General features: G+C 37.1%; 2 long non-coding RNA genes across 3 annotated transcripts in view; one reads left to right on the forward strand and one right to left on the reverse strand.

Annotated features, from left to right (window-relative positions):
* Positions 1-951: 951 nt before the first annotated feature.
* LOC103103878 (uncharacterized) overlaps positions 952-22,345 on the reverse strand; it is a 29,126-nt gene continuing 7,732 nt past the window's right edge. Inside the window, exons 1-6 of one of the 2 annotated variants that reach the window (XR_001629890.2) lie at positions 17,794-18,609; positions 13,850-13,953; positions 12,995-13,041; positions 7,591-7,916; positions 7,067-7,116; positions 952-5,223 (exon numbers count right to left, since the gene is read on the reverse strand). This is a non-coding gene — a long non-coding RNA (uncharacterized LOC103103878). Of the gene's footprint in view, positions 5,224-7,066; positions 7,117-7,590; positions 7,917-12,994; positions 13,042-13,849; positions 13,954-17,793; positions 18,610-22,345 lie in introns of those variants that run through there. The other variant, XR_001629889.2, reaches the window with a different exon arrangement.
* Positions 7,686-22,345, forward strand: part of LOC107652379 (uncharacterized) — a 36,709-nt gene continuing 22,049 nt past the window's right edge. The window contains exon 1 of the long non-coding RNA XR_001629892.2: positions 7,686-7,764. This is a non-coding gene — a long non-coding RNA (uncharacterized LOC107652379). The remainder of the gene's footprint in view (positions 7,765-22,345) is intronic.

The raw sequence follows: 22,345 nt of genomic DNA on the forward strand, positions 1-22,345 counted from the left end.
ATGTTCTTTCTCTTCTGTTTTCTTTTTTAGTATATGTAACTTTCTTCATGATAAAAACCAACCACTTTCCCCTGAAAATATACCATGTGGAAATCTCAGGAGACTGTAGCAACTTGATTTTCCTTGTGAGTAGAATTGGGGGAGTTTTTCCTGTGTTTGCACAATTAAACTAATTTCCATTGACATTAGATGTAAACAACAATTAATAAATGCTGTCAACATGGAAATCTAGAGATCCCCAGTTCATTTAGTTTGAGGGTAGAAATCCCAGGTTTTGACCTTGTCACAGGAGAGGTTTCCCCTTGAGGGAAGGTCCCCTTTCACCAGACAATAGACAATCCACTTCAGGTGGGAGGTAGACCCCATCCAAAGTCAAGTAGCTCTTTTGTCTCCAGAAGCCTTTCCCAGAGGATAGAACTCAGGACCTTCAACTTGCAAGACTGATGCTTTGCTACAGCTGTGGATGTCTATTGTCTGGCAAAGTGGGACCTTCCCTTAGGGGGAAACTCTCCTGTGTCAAGGTCAAAACCTGGGGTTTCTACCCTCAAACTAAATAAACTGGGGGTCTCTAGATTTCCACATTGACAATGCTTAGTTGACTGATTAATGTGTTGTCTTCCTCTAACAGAATAAAAGTTCTTTATGGATGACTGGTTCATATTTATTTATTTATTTATTTCACTTATCTATAGAGCTATTGATACCCTCCCTTGTCTCTGGAGATTGTATACTTTTGTCTTTTGTTTTTCTATCTTTAATGACCAGCACAGAGCCTGGTAAACAATAAATGGTTAATAAATCCTTATTCTATTAAAATGAATCTTACTAAATCCCTAAATTTTTCAAAAAAATATTTTATTTAATTAATTTGGAATATTTTTCCATGGTTGTATGATTCATGTTCTCTCCCTCCCCTGCCCCCCCCCCAGCCGACAAGCAATTCCACTGGGTTTTACATGTATCATTGTTCAAGACCTATTTCCATATTATTGATATTTGCAATAGAGTGATCATTTAAGGTCAGCATCCCCAACGTATCCCCATTGAACCACATCCTATGTTTTTCTTCTGTGATTTTACTCCGCATAGTTCTCTGGATGTGGATAAAATCCATGAATTTTTAAGGGAAAAAAATGTTTCATTTTGGACTCTAGCTGTCTTGAAGAATACTAACAAATACCTCCCTTGTGTGCTATGTTTTCTATTCCTACCTATAAATGGAATGGAATGGAATGGAATGGAATAGATTATATTGTAGTGGCATTGAATCTGAAAGAGTCCTGAGTGCAACATGAGATCTACTACATACTATTTAAATGAACTTGATCAAATAACTTAACCTTGCCTGACAACCACAGTTTCCTCATCTGTAAAAAAAATTGCAATAATATCTATACTGCTTTCTTCACATGATTGTTGGTAAGGAGGAATGCTTTTTAAAAAGTCTTCCTATTTAGAGAAGTATGACTGATTCTTGTTAGGCAAAAGAAGTATGAAGATATAAACAAAATCAACACAGAAGGGAAATTATCTAGGTTAAAATTATCTAGGTTATACAGTGGAAAAAAGAGGCACCCTGGAATCAGGGCCTGGGTTCAAAATCTCATTTCTGATGCTTATAAACTCTATGGTCTTGGGTAAATCACAAGCTCTCTGGGCTTTGGTTTCCTCCTTGGCAAAACAACAGGACTGAACTAAATATAGCCTCTGAGGTCCTTTCCAGCTCTAGTCTTTGTTATTGATCTTTGTGACTCCCTTTGGGGTTTTCTCAGCAGAGATAGCGGAGTAATTTGCCATTTCTTTCTCTAGCTCATTTACAGATGAAGAAACTGAGGCAAACGGGATTAAGTGACTCTTGCCCAGGGACACACAACTAAAAAGTCTCTGAGGCCAGATTTGAACTCAGAAAGATGAGTCTTTCTGATTCTAGACCCCACATCTCTATCCATTGCTCTGGTCCTCTGAGCCTATAAAAGGAATAAAAGCATTTACAAGACAAATGCCATGATGGAAAAGATGATCACTTTTATTTAAGGGAAAACTTTAAGAAACTAAAAACCTGTTATAAAGGAATCCCCAAAACTAAAAAAGAAGCAACTAAAGTGTGGTAGTGAAGTGTGACTGTGACTATTTTTAGTCTAATCTATGCAAGAATCACTGAAATTTAACCAACACCACCCCCACTGGGATGCAAAACAAATATTAGAGATGATGCTTTTAGAGAGAGAAAGGACTAGAGTTTGGGGAATTGCTTTTTTTTTTCCTTTTGGGGATAATTGTATATTTCTGCTGTATATCTACCTCTGAAAAACTTCTATCACCACTTTGCATCCCTAGATTAATAAGCAGTAGTATTTTTATTTCTGATATATGGTGAAAGCAATGCCCCAACACCCTGAAATAAGATTTTGTGATATATGCTAGAAAATAGCATGTAACATTCTATAAGATGGACGGAACAACTTCATATAAATTCTACTATTAGAGTAAAAATCTTGCCAAAACACACATGATGACATCTCTTCTGTCATAGTAGAACTTGTATTAGGTAAATGCATTTCCAGTGTAATTCCTACAACCATTCACTTCATTTGAACCATGAATATGCAACTGATGTCTATGTATGTATGATTCCTTGGCTTTCTCACTATTCATTGCCTTCCTTCCTTGCATTTGACCTTCAACCCCCACTGCCTTACAAAAATGTTTCTGACCAGACCCTACTGACCTCTTAATTGCCAGATTCAATTATTAAGACACAGTAAACAAAGACTTACCTCTGGAGTTAAAGCTGCTTTTATCTAATTCCTCCACCTAATACTTATGACCTGTGTGATTCTGAGCAAATCACTTCACCTCCCTAGGCCTCTGTTAACTTATTTGGAAAATGTTGGAGCTGGAATAGGTAGCCCCTAAGATGCCTTTTAAATCTATGGGTTTGTTGTTTGTTGTTGTTGTTGTTTTCCCACTCTTTGGCCCCTCTGCTGCTTTTGACAGTTGGCCAACTTCCTCCAACTGTCTCCTCCTTTCTAATAGACCTCCTCCTTGCTTCCTTCAACCCCCTCCCCTCCACAAAAATAAAAAAGTCTTTCCAGATTCTCCTAATCTTTAGAGTCCTTCTGCCTCTTTTGCGACTGCTCTTCTAGGTACTCAATAGGGGTTAAACTCCTTAAAGAAAGGGACCATTTAAAAAAATTTGCCTTTTAACATTCTTTACACATAGTAGATGCTTAATGTTTATTCATTTTAATTAATTGAATTAATAAATGCTTTTTAATTTCTCCTGAATGAAAGCAATGGATCATATATCCTACTTGCCACTTGCTGCTACATCACTATTGTGGAAGCAGTCTTTATATCCACTGGTAGTCAGTACCAAATGTTTATAAAGCCAGGGTATTGAGTACAGTGCATGCATGAGCCAGTTAGGCTTCTACTTTTTCTGGGAAGGCCACTTCTCCTGGCTTAGCTGGTTATCTTGAAAAGTCAAAGCATGATAGAGTGGATTATGTGCTAGATTCAGAATGGGAAAGACCAGAGCTTTATCTCTTTGGGTATATATATATTAGTTGAGTGACCTTGGGTAAGTACTTAATCTTTCTCACCTGTAAAATGAGGATAATAATAGCACCTATCTTCAGAGAGTAGATATGAGTAAAAGATGACATAATATATGTGAGGCACTTGAAAGCCCCTGAGCACCATATAAAAAATCATTTTTTACCATGTACTTCTTTCGTCACCTGTGAATCAGGCAAAAAAGTATGAACAGGAGTAAAAATCAGGTTCTCATGAGTGGGAGGAGGAAAAACAAATTAAAAGCATATGCTTTGTTGATGGTTGGGCAGGAATGTAATCTTGCAAGCCTTCAGGTGGAGAGAGAGTGGCAGTTGTGGAAGCCACAGCAGGCTACTGCTTGCCATGGGTTGCCTCATCTCCCCACCCAGATCACCAAGGAACCTCTAATACCCGGCACTCCTATTGTTTCTGTCTCTGTTCTTTAGTCTTCTCAGATCCTTGGTAAATGGTTATCTGAAACAGAGTGACCTTCTGAGTTTTGAAAGGTTAGAAAAGCCACCAGAGGTTGAGTATCAGGAGTCCATAGAAGAATTTTTTTTTTTAATTCTTAACTTCTCTCTTAGAATTGGTACCAAGTATCAGTTTTAAGGCAGAAGATCAGGAAGGGCTAGGCAATTGACTAGGTGACTTGCCTAGGATCTCACAACTAGGAAGAGTATTTGTGGTGTTAGAGTCCAGAGTTCAATTCTCCATTTTTACAGTGGGCAGATTTGAATCCAGAACCTCTTGTCTCCACACCTGGCTCTCTATCAACTGAGCTACTTATCGACCCCATTTTTAAAAAAGTGATCCTTATCTTCTGTCAGCAAAGGTTAGCTAGACAGCTGGGGTTAAGGGACTTGCCCAAGGTCACATAACTAGGGAGTATCTGAGACCAGATTTGAAGAGTTCATAGAAATTATTTTAATTAAAAAAATGTTTTTACATATCTTCTGACTTAAAATATTGATACCAAGTATTGGTTCCAAGGCAGAAGTGTGGGGGTTAAGTGAGTTGCCCAGAGTCACATACCTAGGATATATCTGAGGCCAAATTTGACTACCTTTCTCTAGTTTTGGATCTCTATCCACTGAGACACCTACCTGCCCTCTCCATTGAAGATTCACATAGCTGTAACAGTAGAACCTGCCATAGCCATAGCAACAGAGCCTAGTGACCCAAAGTCTAAAGAGTGACCAACTTGAATCTGCACAGCAGTGGATCAGTGGAGAAGCCAAGAAACTGTGCTCCACAAGAGATAATCTAGTCATAGTAAATAACATGTCACATGCCAGGTACTAGGCTAAGCTCTTTACAAATATTATCTCAGTTTATCCTCACATTACCCTGGGAGGCAGGTCCTATTATTATCCCCATTTTACAATAAAGAAAAGCTTGAGGCAAACAAAAATTAAGTGAATTAACTTGAGTCACACAGCTAAGTGTCTGAAGCCAGATTTGAACTCCTGATGTTACTGACTCCAGACCCAGAGCTTTGTTCCCTCTGTTGCCTAATTGGGCAACTCATCCTTTATTTTTGCCACACCTAGAAGTCAATTTGAGCAGAAGAATGCCAGGAGCAACCACTTTAAGTTCAAGTCCACTTTCTCCAAGGACCAAAGTAGGTAGAGAATGTGTTCCTGTTGAGCCATGTTTTAGAAATCCCTTGAGATAAAAAGAAAAATACATAAATGAATTATCTGCATGGGCTATGAAAGGAATTAATATTATACCAAAGCAATACATTATCACTTACAAAATCATTAATTCCATGTTTCCTCTCCTTTTCTTTTCTTCTCCCTCCCCTTCCCTCTCCTCTTTCTCTTCAAATCAGTGAAATTTAATAGCTCAGAAACTCCATTAAATGTTTTTTTCTTGTTTTTTTTCCCCCCACAACTTGATTATACATAGTATAAAGGAAAATACTTTCTAATATGTCCTATTTGTTTGAATCCATCAGCTATTTAGAAAAAGGATCACACAGATTGAGCATTTAATACATTTTATTGATTGATTAGGGCTATCTTCTTGCCTAACTTCCAGACTATGAGTCTCACATCCAGTTTGATTTAAAGAATATTTGCAGACAAGAATAAGGCAGACAGATACACACACACACACACACTCAGAGGGAGAAGAGAGAGAGAGAGAGAGAGAGAGAGAGAGAGAATCAGGATAATAGAATTATCCTTTCCACATCATGATTTTCCCCATTGGGGTTTGGATATATCATGGGTCAGTATAAAAAATTAAAGATAATTTTTTGAGAGTTTTGCAGAAACCACAGACAACACAGAAAAAGTTTACTCAGAAATGCATAAAATATATGTATCAATATATTTTATCTTTTATCTTTTAAAACTATAAATATATATATAATTTCTTTTTGAAAATTAAGATGATTAAAAGTTAGAGTTTATGAAAAGAATTCAAATGCCAGCAGACAACATACAAGGCTAGAAATGTAGAGCTATCTTAACGTTGACATATATATATAGCCTATGATCAAATACTTAACTCAAATTTTACAATAAATTACTGTGAACAACTGATAAAAGAAAAAGAATAGAAATCAGACTTCTTCACTGGCAGGGAGGGCCAAAAATTTTTACTCAGATTTTCCAGATTATGGGGGTACCATGCTCCTAATCCCAGCAATGTGGAAGGGATACCTGTATTTATTTTTTTTTTTAATGAATGGAAGCTAGAGTGGATACTCATTAAAGGTCTTGGTTCTTTATCAAGCTTTAGACTAATTACATATCTCTAAGAAAAATGTCTCTAAAAGTGTATTGTCTATAAAATTATTCCTATAAATATAAAATTCTAAATTCCATTTATACTTAACCCCAAGTTCTTCATACTTTATAGCTCTGCATTATCATTTATATATCACCTCCACTGGTATACACTGCAATACAAATATGTTACCCTGTCCTGTGCTAGTTTGTGGAATTGTCCAACTTGGGCTTCTTGGAGAACTGAGGGATGACATTATCCATCAGCAGGTTTGATCAAATAAAGTAAATGCTAAACTTCAAAGAAAAGAAATTTAGCCTTGTTTGCATCAGCAGTATACCACAGAATTGGGCTTAAAGAGCATTTTTCAGTCTTCATAGCCAATTAGCAATATTCTATGCCATTTGAATGGACTGCTGTACTTTATCCCAAAGTGGGTACGGACAGTCCTTAGCGGTGTGTTGGGGGCAGCATTTGTGGAGTCTACAAGTAATTAAGTCTGTGTACTGGTTGGGTTTTGTGTATTCTGCTTAAGCTGGATAGAGGTAGTTGAATCTTTTGTTAGTCATTCTGCAGAAGAATGGGGGTTGGGGAAAAGGAAAGAAAGTTTGGCTGGGGGAAATTCAGCCAAACAACACATTTGCATTAAGAAGTTGTTTTTCTTCTTCAGTTATCCATTAGAAGCAGTAGAGAGTTGGGGGGGGGGGGTGGAGGGAGAGGAGGACTGGTTTGGGAATCAAAGGACCTATGCTCACGCTTTTATACTTACTATCTGTGATATCATAAGTCACTTAACCTCCTCAGGCTTAGTTTCTTCATCTACAACAGGAGAACACAGAGTTAGATGACTTCAAAGGTTTCTTACTACTCTCAGATGACCCACAGTAGCCTAAAATTCAGGAAATCTATGAAAATTGAGATTAGAAAATGTCAGTCTAATCAGTCACATCCACTGAAGGAGCAGATATTATGCAATTTGCATCCCAGACATGTCCAGTTTTTGTACAAGGCTAAAATTAACAGTGATGAAAATGGGATCCTGAGAGTCTCCTTGGAAGATCCCAATGACAGGTCATCCTTAAATGAGCTATCTTCAGACCTTGGAGTTGCAAAATGAACATTCCCCACCCTCCTAAAAGTCATTGCTATGAAGCATGGCCAATTATAGTCAACGTGAATCAGCTTGTTGGGCTTTAACAGCTACACTCCGTTGTCATAGGTGAATTGGGCAAGATTCCAATTCCTGCCTAAGTCTGAAAATAAACATATATTCAAATGATGGTAAATAATTACCTAATGGGAAACTTCTATGGCCCACAGGACTGTCAAGCTGCAGAAACCAGTTTAGACTGGTACCTCTGTCCCCTTTGGCTCCATCTCTCCCAGGCAGCCACACAGATATGTGCACAGACTGCTACGGATCTCAGAAGAATTCTTTTTGGCACAGTGGTCCCCACCGGAGTCCAGGTGAGTTGCTTAAATACTGATTATAACAATGTCCAGAAATGTCAGGCATCATTTCTGTGGGAGCCTGATAACTCTATCAGGTCCAGCTCATTCAAATCACTCCCAGAGGCCCACGTTTCATCTTCAGCTTGAGGCAGCCCTCAATGGTTGAACTGGGTATGAGAAATGGAGATAAGTGTTAACTATAATTATAGAAATATGCTTGTGCTGCTGCAATTAGGATTGTGTCAGTGTTTCTATTAACCTTTATGTTGCCAGTATTTTTCCACTGGGGCATTCCAAGTGAGTAATGTCATTTAAATGGGGGTGGGGGGCGCAGAGAGAGAGAAGAATCACACAAAACAACAGCCCCAGTTCTGGACTCATGAAAGGGGTAAGAACTGACATCATTGGAAGTCTCAGCTCTTATTTCTCCACCAAACAAGTAGAGCAGGAACTGGCACACATTTACAAGGGTGGCTCCCACGCCACTTATTTTTTTTTTCCCTAAGGTGTTGAAACCATTTCTGGTAGTGAGAAGAGGCTCCTGTTTCCAGAGGACCATCTGAGGGCCAGGAGAGACTTCATGAGCTCATCAGATTCATTCTGATGTCATCATTATCCAATCCTGTGCTAACTCAATCAAAAGCCATGGCCATGCATCCCCTTCCATGAAACTGACTGTGGCAACAATGAACAGGGGAAATTAATAATAATATATTCCCATTATATATCACATTATTTTCCAAATGACTTTTATGTTATTTAATGTGATCTTCATGACAGCCCATGGAAGGTAGAACACGTATGCCTGTCATCTTTTGACCAGAGAGGAAACTGAAACACACCAAGGTTTCCAGTTGGAAGAATATGTCAAGGCTCCTGACATCTAGAATGTCTTCCAACATGATAAACCAACCAGGATAAGGAGAAACTCTGTGTTAATGAATTCTCTTCTATTCATCATTGCATTATCTTTTTTTTAATCTTTACCTTCTGCTTTATAATCCATACTAAGTATCAGTTCCAAGGCAGAAAAGAGATAAAGGCTAGGCAATTGGGGTTAAACGATTTGCCTAGGGCCACACAGCTAAGAAGTATCTGGTCATATTTGAAGCCAGGACCACTGCCTATCTCCAGGTCAAACCATGGTATTCTGAAGCTCAAACATCATGCTATTTTTTAAATTCCTCATTTTTTGAGGAAGGAGGAATTATGATTATGTCATTATCCTCAAGAACTATTTGTTATAGGATTGGGTTTTTTCCCTTTTTTTCTATGCAGGATTTGGGAGACAGATGGTAGCTAGTAGTATAGTTAACAAAAAAAAGGAAAAGAAAAAGAGGGCATTGAAGCATTTTAAATACACAAAAGGCACAAAAGAAAAAGAAAGTATGGGAAGATACAAATAAGATGGTTTTAAAGTAACATGCTGAATTTATTGTATACTTTTTTATTGAACACTTTTTAAAAAGCAAGTTTCACATTATAGAGATTCGTGTTTCCTTACATAAGCTTTTTTTTTCCTGTTCTCCTTTGTATATGGAAATATTCTTTTTTTTCCCCTGATGTTTAAGTTACAAATTTTTAAAGTTTCAAACAAGTTATCTTTATATATCCTTTGTTCCCATAACGTGGATTCCTCAGTGTCCTTCAGAGACCTGCTTGATCATCTAAACACTTAATGTTAAAGTTCTTCACCCAACTCAGTGGTTTCACAAACATTTATTAAGTACCTGTGCTATACAAAGTACTCTCCTCTGGGTGCTGGGAATACAATCATTACAAAGACAGACTCTGCCTTCAAGGAATTGATAATCCTGAAGGGATATGAGTAATGTAAACATAGAAGCATACTTTAAGTAAGAGTAGGGTTAAAGGCACAACTGAAGTCAAAAAGAGGGGAAAGGCCATTTCCTACTGGGAAGAAGAAGGCAGCCCAGGAAAGAAGGGCATCTGAATTGGACTTGGAAGGAAGAAGCTCATCCAATGAGTGAAGGGGATGGGGGGAGGGAATCTAAGCTAGGCATGAGAGACAGTTCAGGAAAATGCATCAAGATGGGAAATGGCTACAGGAAATTGGGAAAGCATGAATAGTCTGATTTAGCTGGAGCATAATAAAGGACATAAAACAAATAATTTAAAGCCATTATCAAGGTATTTGACTATAAGGGAAAGTCTGTATTTTATTAGTCATAATATAATAGGGAATCACTTAGGATTCTGAATAAGAATTATCAGCAAGAGAATGATCAGATCTTTCTTAACAACAAGTTAATGTGTAGGGGGCAGTGGATTAAAAGCTGGATCTTGAGATGGGAGGTCCTGGGTTCCAAACTGGCCTCAGACACTTCCTATCTGTGTGACCCTGGGCAAGTCACTTATCCCCCCCCCCCCATTTTAAGACAGAAGGTAAGGGTTAAAAAAAAAGTTAATATGTAAAGGATGAATTGTCAAGAGGTGAAACTTGAGACACATTGAGAACATTTAAGACAATATTATAATAGTCTATGTGAGAGGTAAGAATGATAGCAGGGAGAATGTAAATGAGGGGAAGAGTTGAGAAATTTGGGGTTGGCCATTGGATGTGTGGATTGAGAGAAAAGAATAAGTGTCAAGTCTGGGAAACTGAGAGAATGGGAAAATAGTGGTAAATATCATTAACAAAATTAAGGAAGTCTAATATATATGTGAATCTCTTTATATTCCAAAGGTTTATTGAATTTTGAACTCTTTTAAAGTTAAAATCTAAACTCACCTGGAAGTCTTGGGGATTATCTGATACTCTAAATTGAGCTTCCTCTTTCTTACTGTATTTGATTTATTACATATAATTATGAATTAGGCCATAATGTATGATAATGCAATCTATTCTTATATCCTACATCTGAAAAGAATCTGAGAAACTAGAAAATTATGAGCATTTAGACCCACATGCCCTTATTTTTCCACTGATAAGGAGATCAAAACTCTTCTCACATAAATTTTATTTGAGATATTATGATCAAATCATATCTTGAAGCTGATTCACAGAGGCTCAGAGATTGTTCAATGACCTGGCCCAAATTTTTGCTGCGTGGCTGTAATTCAAGCCAGTGTCTACATAGGTATGGGTTGAGTTTTCAAAAAACACAGGGCTAAATTTCAAGTAACCTTGGTTGAACTAGAGGAGGGTTTTCTTCAGATTTAAGGATTTCATCTGTACTCAGGGAATGTAAAGGTCTGGGGGTGAGAGAAGGAAGAAGAGAAAGAGATAAAAGCAAAAAAAAAAAAGTAGCCCAGTTAAATAAAAACAGAATATCATAAAATTTTCTTTATATTTGGTCCACAGAATATGATCTGGACCCTTGAGCAGAAAGCTCTTTGTAAGTGACACCAAGAAGCTTAAGGCATGAGGCAAGAGAGAACACTCAAGTTCCACTCTCTGATCAAGATTTCCCATTTCCCATGATCTCTCACCTTTTTCTGTACAAGCCATTGCAAGAATATTCTACTTCTGGCAACATTTTTAGCACTACATTATCTACAGTTGCAGCTCTGCCTAGATGAATTTCTAGCTTCTTTTAAGGTTCAATTCAAAGATCACCACTACGCAGATTCCCTCAATTAGTGCTTTCCCCTCCATCTCCAATCTGGAAATTTTGTACATATTTGTTATTTACTCATTTACACACACATTGTTTTCTTCTCTTTCCTCACATACATAGGATATAGGTTCTAGAAGGCAGAGACTATTTAGATTTTTTTATTTTTATGTCACCATTACCTAGAACTGTGTTTATCCTATAGTACATGTTTAATGCATACTTAATGAATTAATGATTGATGACTAATGCATTGTTGGTGGAATTGTGAACTGATCCAATCATTCTGGAGGACAATTTGGAACTATGATCAAAGAGCCATAAAATTGTTCATACTCTTTGATCCAGTAACACCACTAATGGGTCTGTATACCAAAAAGATATTAAAGGGGAAAGGACCTACTTGCCCCCAAAATATTTATAGCTGCTCTTTTTGTGGTGGCAAAGAACTGGAAACTGAGATGTCCATCAATTGGGAAATGGCTGAACAAATTCTGCTACATGTTGGTGATGGAATACTACTGTGCTGTAAGAAATGACAAGCAAGATAATTTCAGAAAAAGCCAGAAAGATCTACAGGAACTGCTGCAGAGTGAAATAAGCAGAACTAGGAAAACATTGTACACAGTAATAGCAATATTGTATGATGATCTACTGTGAAATCTTGGCTACTCTCAGCAATGGAATAACTTGGAACAATCCTGAAAGACTTATGATTTGGAAAGTTATCCAACTCCAGAAAAAAGAACTGCTGGAGTCAGATGGTTGTGGATCAAAGCAAACTATCTTTCACATCAGTGTATTTATGGTTTTATTTGAGGGTTTTGATTATGTGTGAGTGTGCTCTTACAACAATGACCAGTATGGAAGTGTGTTTGCATGAGAATGAAAAATTTTTTTTTAAAGAATGATCGACTGACTCAATGGATGAATAGGTATTGGCTTATGGAGCTTACTGTCCTGAAAATTCTTTGAAGGCAAGAAATACATCTACAACTTCTTTGGTATGTTTTCTAGTCGCTGGCCTGATAAGGCCACACAGAAGATATTCAAATGGATACAATGACTAAGAATAAGAAAAATTGATGTAGAATATTTTTAAGAGGGAATAAAGAGCTGGAAAAGGAAGAAAGATAAGGAAAAAGTAGAATGAAGAGAAAGGAAGATAATGAAAGTAGAGCAGAAGAAATGAAGAAACACAGTTCTTACCAAAGATCTTATAGCTACACTAATTTTAAATTCTCAACACATTTCAAGTATTCAAAAATTAGTACTCCTTTTTCTAAAGATATGATGGCTGGTAGTCTAATTTAAAAGGGGGAGGTTGAGAAGGAACAGACCATTGAAAACATTTTGAAGTCATTTTAAATTGCCCTAGATATAGAAGATGGGTTATTTTATGCTTCATAATAGTTAACTAGAGGATAAAACTCTCAAAACAGAAACTTCAAAAGTACAATATCTATCTTTGCTGAATATGAACTGAATATGGATATGAGCCTGCTCCTTGATGAAAGGGATGGCTGGTAATGGGAGAGCAAGGATCAAGAGTGATATTTGTTATAAATTTAAGGGACTGAAACTGAACTCATTGAGGCATGTGTCCCTCCTGTCCTTATGATTGGTTTTAGTCTCAAGGTTGAAGTACACCATTGCAAAGCATTTACCTTGGATGAAGTTTGCCTCCATTTCCACGACTTATCAACACATTCACCTGTTAAGTGCAAAGCATTAGCCTTAGTGGCACAAATATTGAAAATTTAAATTTGTACTGAGAAAACAAGATAAATTTACCTTTCACTCTCCACCCACCCCACTCCATTTCAGCTGTAAGACTTGGTTGTGCCTGTTGCTGTTTGTAGTACCCATATCACAATTATTCTGCATAACCTTAAGTTTCGTGTTTTCTCTGCCATAGTATTGCACTGACAAGCTCCCAGGCTAAGCCCTTGCCAGTCTCAGCACTTGTATATCCTTGGAATATACAATATATATGGAATATATCACTGGGCAGTAGAGCCTAAGCTATCCACATATGCCTAAATGTCATCCTTATATGTTCACACAATAAGGATTTCAAGGCAGATTTTCCATGACATTTGGCATAGCAGATAGAGTCCTAGACCTGGAACCAGAACGAACTGACTTTAAATCTGGCTTTAACCACTTACTAGTTGTGTGACTCTGGACAAGTCACTTAACTTTAATTATCTCATCTACAAAATGCAAATAATAATAATAGTACCTACCTACCAGGATTGTTGTGAAGATGAAATAAGATAATATTTTTAAAATACATTGTAACCTTTACAGCTCTATATAAGTGTTAGCTATTATTATGAGGCAGTAGCTGTGGGCATTATTAGCATTGAGGAATGTGTCAGTCTTTTATGACTGAGGCTTCCTTCAAGCAACTGATAAATACCAGGTTTAGGTTACCAATTTCTACCACTTTCACAAAACTGTCTTGAAATGAGGGAAAAAATGGTAAATCATGTAAAAATTTTGGGGAACAGACTGACCTTCAGGAATACATTAGAGTACAGGCAGGTTTCCCTGTGCATCTCTGTTAAACTGTTTTCTGTGTGTCTTTAAGGAAGATCAAAGTGCTGCACCATGCTGACAACTGTGTGAAGCCATCCGCACCAAAAAAAAAAAAAGAATGGTTTAGCGGTCATAATATTTGTCACAAAGTCAGTGATAGTCATAATCTTATATTCTTAACATCACTTTCCAAGACATTCCCTAGTCTCTCGGGCATTGCTCCGTCAGGGGCTACTAGAACTCAGAAGTTATAAGATGTTGATATTCAGATCTCGAAACTCTCTTCTTTTTCCCATCTATGGGAACTTTGCAACTCATCGTGTAATTAGTCTCTTAGTCTCTAGAAAGGTCTCATACTTTATCTACAAAGCTTCTTCCCAATTTCAACTGCATATCTTCCAGGAATACTAAATTAAATTTAGAACCATTGTTTTCGTTTGGGCATTCCCTTCACCAATGTAGACTGAAATTCTTTCTGTCAAGTCTTCTATCATGGTGGGCCAGTACTCACTTTGATTGGATTCTAGAATGAAACTTGTAGGTCATTCAACAGTTAAAAAATGAAATTTAAGTTAGCAATAATGTGGAAAGAATATTCAAAATAAATATTCTAGCACTTAGCTCTCTTCATTTCCATAATTTTAAGGAAAAAGTATCCTAACTCATATTGGAGAGGAGAGGAGAGGAGAGGAGAGGAGAGGAGAGGAGAGGAGAGGAGAGGAGAGGAGAGGAGAGGAGAGGAGAGGAGAGGAGAGGAGAGGAGAGGAGAGGAGAGGAAAGGAGAGGAGAGGAGAGGAGAAACTTAAGCAGGCAGTGGTCCTATCCCACCTTTTTTTTCTTTTTATTAAAACCCTTACCTTCCATCTTGGAGGCAATACTGTGTATTGGTTCTAAGGCAGAAGAAAGGTAAGGGCTAGATAATGGGGGTTAAGTGACTTGCCCAGGGTCACACAGCTGGGACATACCTGAGTCCAGATTTGAACCTAGGACCTCCCATCTCTACTCCGGGTTCTCAATCCACTGAGATACTCAGCTGCCCCCATCCCACCTTTTTATCTTGTTCTTCTGTCCACGTCTCTTTCTATGCCTATAAATCTACCACAGAGAACTGGACTAAAGTACTTCAGTTCTTTTGATATCATCTACTTATACCTAGTAAGCATCATTCAATTATCCTCTGGGTCACTCCTCCTAAATCTTTTCATTATCCTAATTAGGACTTGTAGTACCTTCTTCCTCTCCCTGTTTTCAAAGTCTATCAACCCCATTGGGTTTCATTTGTGTCTCCACTCAGTCTTTAGATTCAGATATTTCAATGCTGTTCTCACCAGTGCCCTACAAGCCCTTATTCTTTGAACTTCTGATGTCTTTGTCTTTATAATCTCCCATCTTCTGAAACTACTGTTTCCTTTCTTATATTATATCTCTTAGATACCAAGCATTTTTAGAAAAGCCATGAAAATATGTTCATTGAGTCCTCAGCAGTCATGCTAGCTCATTTTAGCTCAATCTTTACTGCTAAATTCTTATTGAGTTCCCTATACAATGTCAACAATGGCTGTTTCAAAGTTTTCATACTTCCCTCAAGCTCCTAATCCCACTCCCCTCACTTTATTTTCAGCAGGTAACTTTGAATTTTATGCTAGTTAGAAGGTTAAAGTCAGTTAATGTTTCAACCTCCCCACCTTAAATTTATCAATTTCTCCATGGATGACTAAATCTGTATCTCCAGCCCTGATTTTTTTTTTCTAGGCTTCCATCTCAAATTTCCAGATGCCCATGGGACAGCTTTACCAAAGATCCTGAGAGCATTTCAGATTCAACATGCTTCAAATTGAATTCAGAATTACTTGCCTCCAGTGAGCTTCTCCTCCTGAGTTTCCTTTTTCTGTATCATCTTTCCCTTAATTACTCAGGTTTGAAACTTGAGTCATCTTTCATTTCTTTCTTCCTCACTATCATATCTGGTCTGTCCTCAAGCTATGCCTGCTCTACTTCAGAAATGTCTCTCATGTTGCATATATATAGCTGACTTTCCCTTCCTACCATGATCACCTTTGTTGTCATTGTTCAGTTGTTTTCAGTCCTGACTCTTCATGACCATATCTGGGGTTTTCTTGCCAAAGATATTGGTATGTTTTGCCCTTTCCTTCTCCAAAACGGTAAATGATTACTTTTGATTTTGAGTTGTTTAGTTGTATCCAACTCTTCATGACCCTGTGTCACAACCATACTTTATAATTATACTCTCTATGGGGTTTTCTTGCCAAAGATATTGGTAGGTTTTGCCATTTCCTTCTCCAGTGGATTAAGGCAAAAAGTTTAAGTAACTTGACTAGGGTCACACAATAGATATTTAAGGGGAAACTTGAGCTCAGGTCTTCTTCACTCCAGGCCGAGGATTTCCATCAAGAGAGCTATTTAAGTTGTAATAACCACCTAATAGAGCTCTCTGACTTCAGTCTTCCTTCTGTCCTAATCATCTGACATAACACATTTACGTTTCTAAAGCAGAACCCATATCATGTCATTCACTTGTCAAAAAACTTTGAGGGGCTCCTATTGTCTGTCAACTAAAGTACAAGTTTCTTGCTTTGATATTCAATATACTCCATATGATTCCAATCTATCTTTCTGGACTTGTTCCATTTCTTCCTACCTCTTCAATGATGCCCACACTTCACTGTTTTTGCTTTCCTGGCTCCCTATCTTAGCTTTTCTTCCTATCCCACCCAATTAATCTTTACACGTCAGCAACCTGTGCATCTGATAATGCCATCTTTTCCATAGTCTTCACTGATCTCTCAATTTGAATACAATCCAAAAAAAATTTATTAAATGCCTATGATGTGCCAGGCATAGAATTAATAAAAAGAAAGACAATCTAAAGGAGGAGCCAATACATAAAAGAAGTCAGAAAGGGGTTTGGGGGGGGACAGTAAGTAATCAGGGATACCCAGAGTGGGTCCATGGAGTTGAAAACACATAGGGAAGCAGATGCAAGATGAAGTGATCTGAGAGTTCTGCTTCTGAACTCTATAAAGGAATGCATTAGAAGTTTGATACCCACCTCCAGGTTTCCAAACCAAGGGGAGAGAGGGCTATGGGGTGGAGTCAATCAAGGCTGGGTGGTAAGTTTAGAAATAAGGAGCTTATTCTGGGCTAGATAAACTATAGTACAACAGCAAGATAAATTTGATTTTTCTTTCCTCTAAATCCAACTGAATTTTAATTTGTTCCTTTTTTTTTAGTATGCTTGCCATATAGTAACATATATTCTAGGTATTTCAGTACTTAACTTTTTGCTCCTATTAGAATACAAACTCCTTGAGTACAAAGACTGTTTTACTCCTTTTGCCTCTGCCAAAACATTGCTTTGCAAACAGCAAATTCTCAATAAATGACCAATAAATGAATAAATATTCTGTATCATATAGAACAATATCTAGCCCCAGGGCCCCAGTTCTGGAATAATATGCCTCTAGGATTTGCTTCTTGGAGAGCTTGACTTCTAAAAAAAAAGAAATAAGACCTTTTCTTACTCTAATTCTTTTATAGCCTAACTCCAGATCCTGTGGGGCAAATCATTCAGGATTGCTTAGGTATGGTTCAAGTCTGAATTCTCCCCACAGGGCAGTAGAAATAATAGTAGTAATAATGATGATGGTTAGCATATACATACTGTTTGGGATTTTACAAAATACTTTACAAATGTTAACTCATTTGATCCCACAAGAATGCTGTAAGGTAAGTGCTATTATTAATCCCATTTTAAAGATGAGGAAACTGAGGCCCAGAGAAGTTAGGAGGACTTCAAAGCATTCCTGCAGATCTGCAGAAAAACTGTGAAGTACTATACAAACATTAAAAGATAAACAGGAATGAGCAATGCTAAAGAACTGAGCAAGGTTAAAATGCTTACTTTAAAACAATGATACATGCTGTTTTTGAATTTTATCATCATCAAGGTTCAGAGAGGGAGTCCAATTAGGCAAGACTTGGGAGTGGTTCTGTTATGTCTTGAACTTAAGGAAAGAGAAACAGCAGAAATACACTGGAGGAGGAAGGGAATGGAAATGAAGTTTAAGGAAAACTTTTTCATATAATCAGAGTACACAAGTAGATGCTTAAATAAACAAGGAGGAGGGAGCAGTGGAGATTGACACTTCAAACTCATTCTCTTCTGAATTGATCAAAAGAAGGCAGGGTACAGAAATAGATTTCACTAGGAAGGGAAAGGGAAATTAGAAGGGGGGACAGGTTAAGGGAGGGATTAGTCTGGGGCAAAACAAAATTTAAGGATATACAAAAATATTTACTGCTCTTTTTGAAGTGGCAAAGAATTTGAGGGTATGTCCATAAATTGAGGAATGGTTAAATAAGTTATGGTACATAAATGTGACAGAATAAAATTGTATAGAAATCTTTTTAGCACAATGGTTAATGGGAATTTCATAGGATTAATGAAAAAAAAAAGTGCTAGTCTCCTGAAAGAGAGATAAATAGTTTGGAATTTGGAATGATATAAAAGCATTTTTCTTTTGTAATGGTCAATGTGGAAATTGTATTTTATTTTCTCTATGTGTTTGTAATGGATTTTGTTTTATTTGTGTTCTCAATGGGGAGGAGAAGGTGAGAAGGTAGATCTTGGCTCATTAAAGCAAATAAAATATTTTTTAAAAGAAAAAACTTTAAAAGACTCAAAAGTACCTATTCCCAAGATCTTAAATCATGAAAAAGTAACCTGTATCTTCCATTAGATTCTCCCAGGTGATCAGAACTTACATTACCAAAATTTGAAAAAAAAAATACCAGTCTACTGTACTAGCTCCATTCATCTCATTTGAACCAGGGGCAAAAAAATTCCTTTGAAGTCCACATCAATTGGCCAGCCAAGTCAGGACTTAGACTCATCTTTCTGTCAGCAGCAACTTATATGAAATAGCGTAATAGTAAAAAGTTCCTGCTGCTGCCAATCAGCTCAGACCGAAGAAGTCAAGTTTTCTTGACTTCTTGACACACAAAGTTGCCTCCAAAGCTGTAAGCATAATCTCAGTATTATTGTTCAGTTACTCATGCTCACAAAAGGGAACCAACAATCAGAAGAGGTAGTTGGGAATTTCTTTCTGGTACTTCACAACAGTGCTTTCAGGAAAGTGCCATTTTTATCCCCATTTTCTAGTTTAAAAAAACTGATGCCAAGAGAGATTAAGCGACTTGACACAGAATAAGTGCCTCAGTTATAATGTGAACCAACTATTCCTTATTTCAAATCTAGTAATCAATTTGCAATACCACACTGCTTATCATAAATTCCATAATATTTTTAAATGATCATTTAAATTTTTTTCATTTAACAAAAATTAGTTCCCCCATCTTAGAAAAAATTGGAAAAGTAAAACCTTTGCAACAAACAAACAAAAAAGCAGAACAAATTCCTGTATTGGTTATGTCCAAAAATTATGTTCATTTTGTACCAAGTCTACCTTTATCATTTTTATAGCTAATAATTTGGGTTTTTAATATTTAATGTCATATTTATAGTAATACACACTACAATAAAAAATGTTTGCTGCTTTAAAAAAACTCACTTTGCCTCTGTTTCCTCATCTGTAAAACTAGAGAATTGAATTTTGTAGCCTCCAAGGTAGCTTTAACCTCTAAAACTAGGAACTTATTTTGGATCAAACTTAGTTGTTATAATTGCAGTCTTACTCCAGGTTCAGAGCTCATTCCTCTCTAGCATGAACTCCAAACATCTTATTCTATGCCCCAGTTCTTTATTTTCAGCTTCTTTTTTATGAGTAAAGATATTTCATTTTGGTAATTACATTTAGTAATTTTATTTTCTGTTATAGATGCAAATTGTTTTCTACCTGCCTTTCCTTCCCTCTTCCCAAAGATGATAAGCAATGTGATCTGGGTTTTACTTGTATTATCATGCAAAACCTATTTCCATATTGTTCATTACTGTAAGAAAATACTCATATAAGATCTAAACCTCAAAATAAAAACTCAAATAAACTAAAATGAAAAATCATATGCTTTGATCTGCATTCTAATTCCAGCAGTTCTTACTCTGGAGGTGCATAGCATTCTTTCTCATAAGTCCATGATGGTGAACCTATGACACATGTGTGAACACTGACACGTGTAGCCATTTTCAATGACATATGGCCAAATGCAGGCTCAGCATGCCTTGGGGCCCGGGAGCTGCCCAGGGGCCACGCAAAAGGTCAGGGTGAGATGTTTCTTCAGCTCAAGGCAACTTTAGAGGTTGGATGGAGGGGTCCATGACACTGATTTAGGGATTTTTCTAGGGACCATATGGTTATAATACCAGCTTTGGACCTTGGAGGAAGCAGAAACATTAGCATCAACTTAAGGACCTCTTAAATTAGATAGTAAGAAGATCAGGCAGCTGGTCAGAAAAAGACTGTAGAAGACCCTTGTTCTAGAAATGGGCATAGGATAGAAAGTGGTTTGTCAAAAATCATTGCCTAAAGCCGTGATGGCAAACCTATGACACATGTCAGCACTGACACGTGTAATCGTTTTCTATGACAGAAGGCTGCACGCGGCTCAGTGCTCCTCAGGGCCCCGGAGCTACCTGGGGAGCTGCAAGCCCTCAGTCATGGCCATGCCCTGGCCCGGCCCAGGGGGAAGGGCTGCTCCACATGCTGGCCCTTGGGAGTGGGGAGGAAGAACGCTACCTGTGCAGGCAGGTAGGCTGGCAGGCGGCACCTCCGGCCCAGCCAGCTGGGGAGGGTAGGGGTGGAGTGGGGCCAGTGGAACAATGGAGGAGTGCCTGGAATCCATTACCAGACCCTTTTAATATCCTGAAAAATATAGCAATGGCTTTACTCACAATTTTTTCCTCTACATACTTTTGTAAGACCTTATTCTCAGAATTAAATAATATCAAAACCAACAAAAGAAACAAAATATAAAACTTCAATTGAAGATTTAGCCAATGAAAATCAGCAACAAAAAATTCATTAATAGGTTAGTTAAATAATTCCCCCCTCCCCCTCACTTATCTTAGTTCAAGGCACCCCACACAAGTTAAATAATATCAAGAACAACAAAAGAAACCGACTGACAGATAAACAAAGTCACTAAGCAGGTAAGTTAAATAATTAGTTTTTGGTTTATTAAATACAGTTATGTATTACAATGATGCATTTTTGTTAGTTAAACCATAAATATTGTGAAATTATGGAGTTTTTTTCTCGAAGTGACACACCACCCAAGTTATGCTCAGTTTTTGGGTGAATATTGACACACCAAGCTCAAAAGGTTGTCTATCACTGTCATAAGTCCTTCAGAATTCTCCTGGATCATTGCATTGCTAAGAGTAGCTAAGTCTTTTACAGTTGGTTATTCCACAATATTGGTATTATTGTGTACAATGTTCTCCTGGTTCTGTTTATTTCAGTCTGCATCAGTTCATGTGGGAGTTTCCAGTTCTTCCTAAAATCATATTGTTCATCACTTGTCACAGCATAATAATATTCCATAACCATCATATACCACAATTTGTTCAGCCATTCACCAATTGATGGATATACCCTTAATTTCCAATTCCTTGCCACCACAAATATTATTGTGTAAGTAAGTCCTTCCACCTTTTTTTTAAATCCCTTTGGGATACAGACCTAGTAATTGTATTATTGGAACATAGCCCTTTGACTTTAGTTCCAAATTGACCTCCAGAATGGTTGGATCAGTTCTCAACTTCAACAGCAGTGCTTTAAGGTCCCAATTTTGCCACATCCACTCCAACATTTATCACTTTCCTTTAATATCATATTGGCCAATCTGATTAGGTGTGAGGTGGTACCTCAGAGTGGTTTTCATTTGCATTCATTTAATCAAGAGGGATTTAAAGTATTTTTCATATGATTATTGATAACTTTGATTTCTTCATACGAAAATTGCTTTTTCATATTCTTTGACCATTTGTCAATTAGGAAATGGCTTGTGATCTTATAAATTTGCTTTAGTTCTCTATATACTTGAGAAGTGAGGCTTTTATTAAAGAATTTGTTTTAAAATTTTTCTTTCCCAGTTTGTCATTTCCCTTCTAATCTTGTTTACATTGGTTTTGTTCGTATATAGACTGTTTAATTTAATATAGTCAAAATTATTCATTTTACATCTTGTAATGTTCTCTATCTCTTCTTTGGTCATAAACTCTTCCCTTCTCCACAGATCTGACATGTAAAATATTCTATGTTCCCTCAATTTACTTATAATATCACTCTTTATGTCTAAATCATATACTCATTTTGACCTAATCTTGATAGAGAACATGAGTTATTGGTGTATACCTAATTTCTGCCATACTGTTTTCCAGTTTTTCCCAATAGTTTTTATCAAAAAGTGAGTTCTTATCCCCAAATCTGGAATCTTTGGATTTATCAAACACAAGATTGTTAAGGTCATTTATCCCTAATTTATTCCATTGATAC

The sequence above is a fragment of the Monodelphis domestica genome, chromosome 4 (assembly GCF_027887165.1).
Source record: "Monodelphis domestica isolate mMonDom1 chromosome 4, mMonDom1.pri, whole genome shotgun sequence".
In the NCBI taxonomy this organism is placed as follows: Eukaryota; Metazoa; Chordata; class Mammalia; order Didelphimorphia; family Didelphidae; genus Monodelphis; species Monodelphis domestica.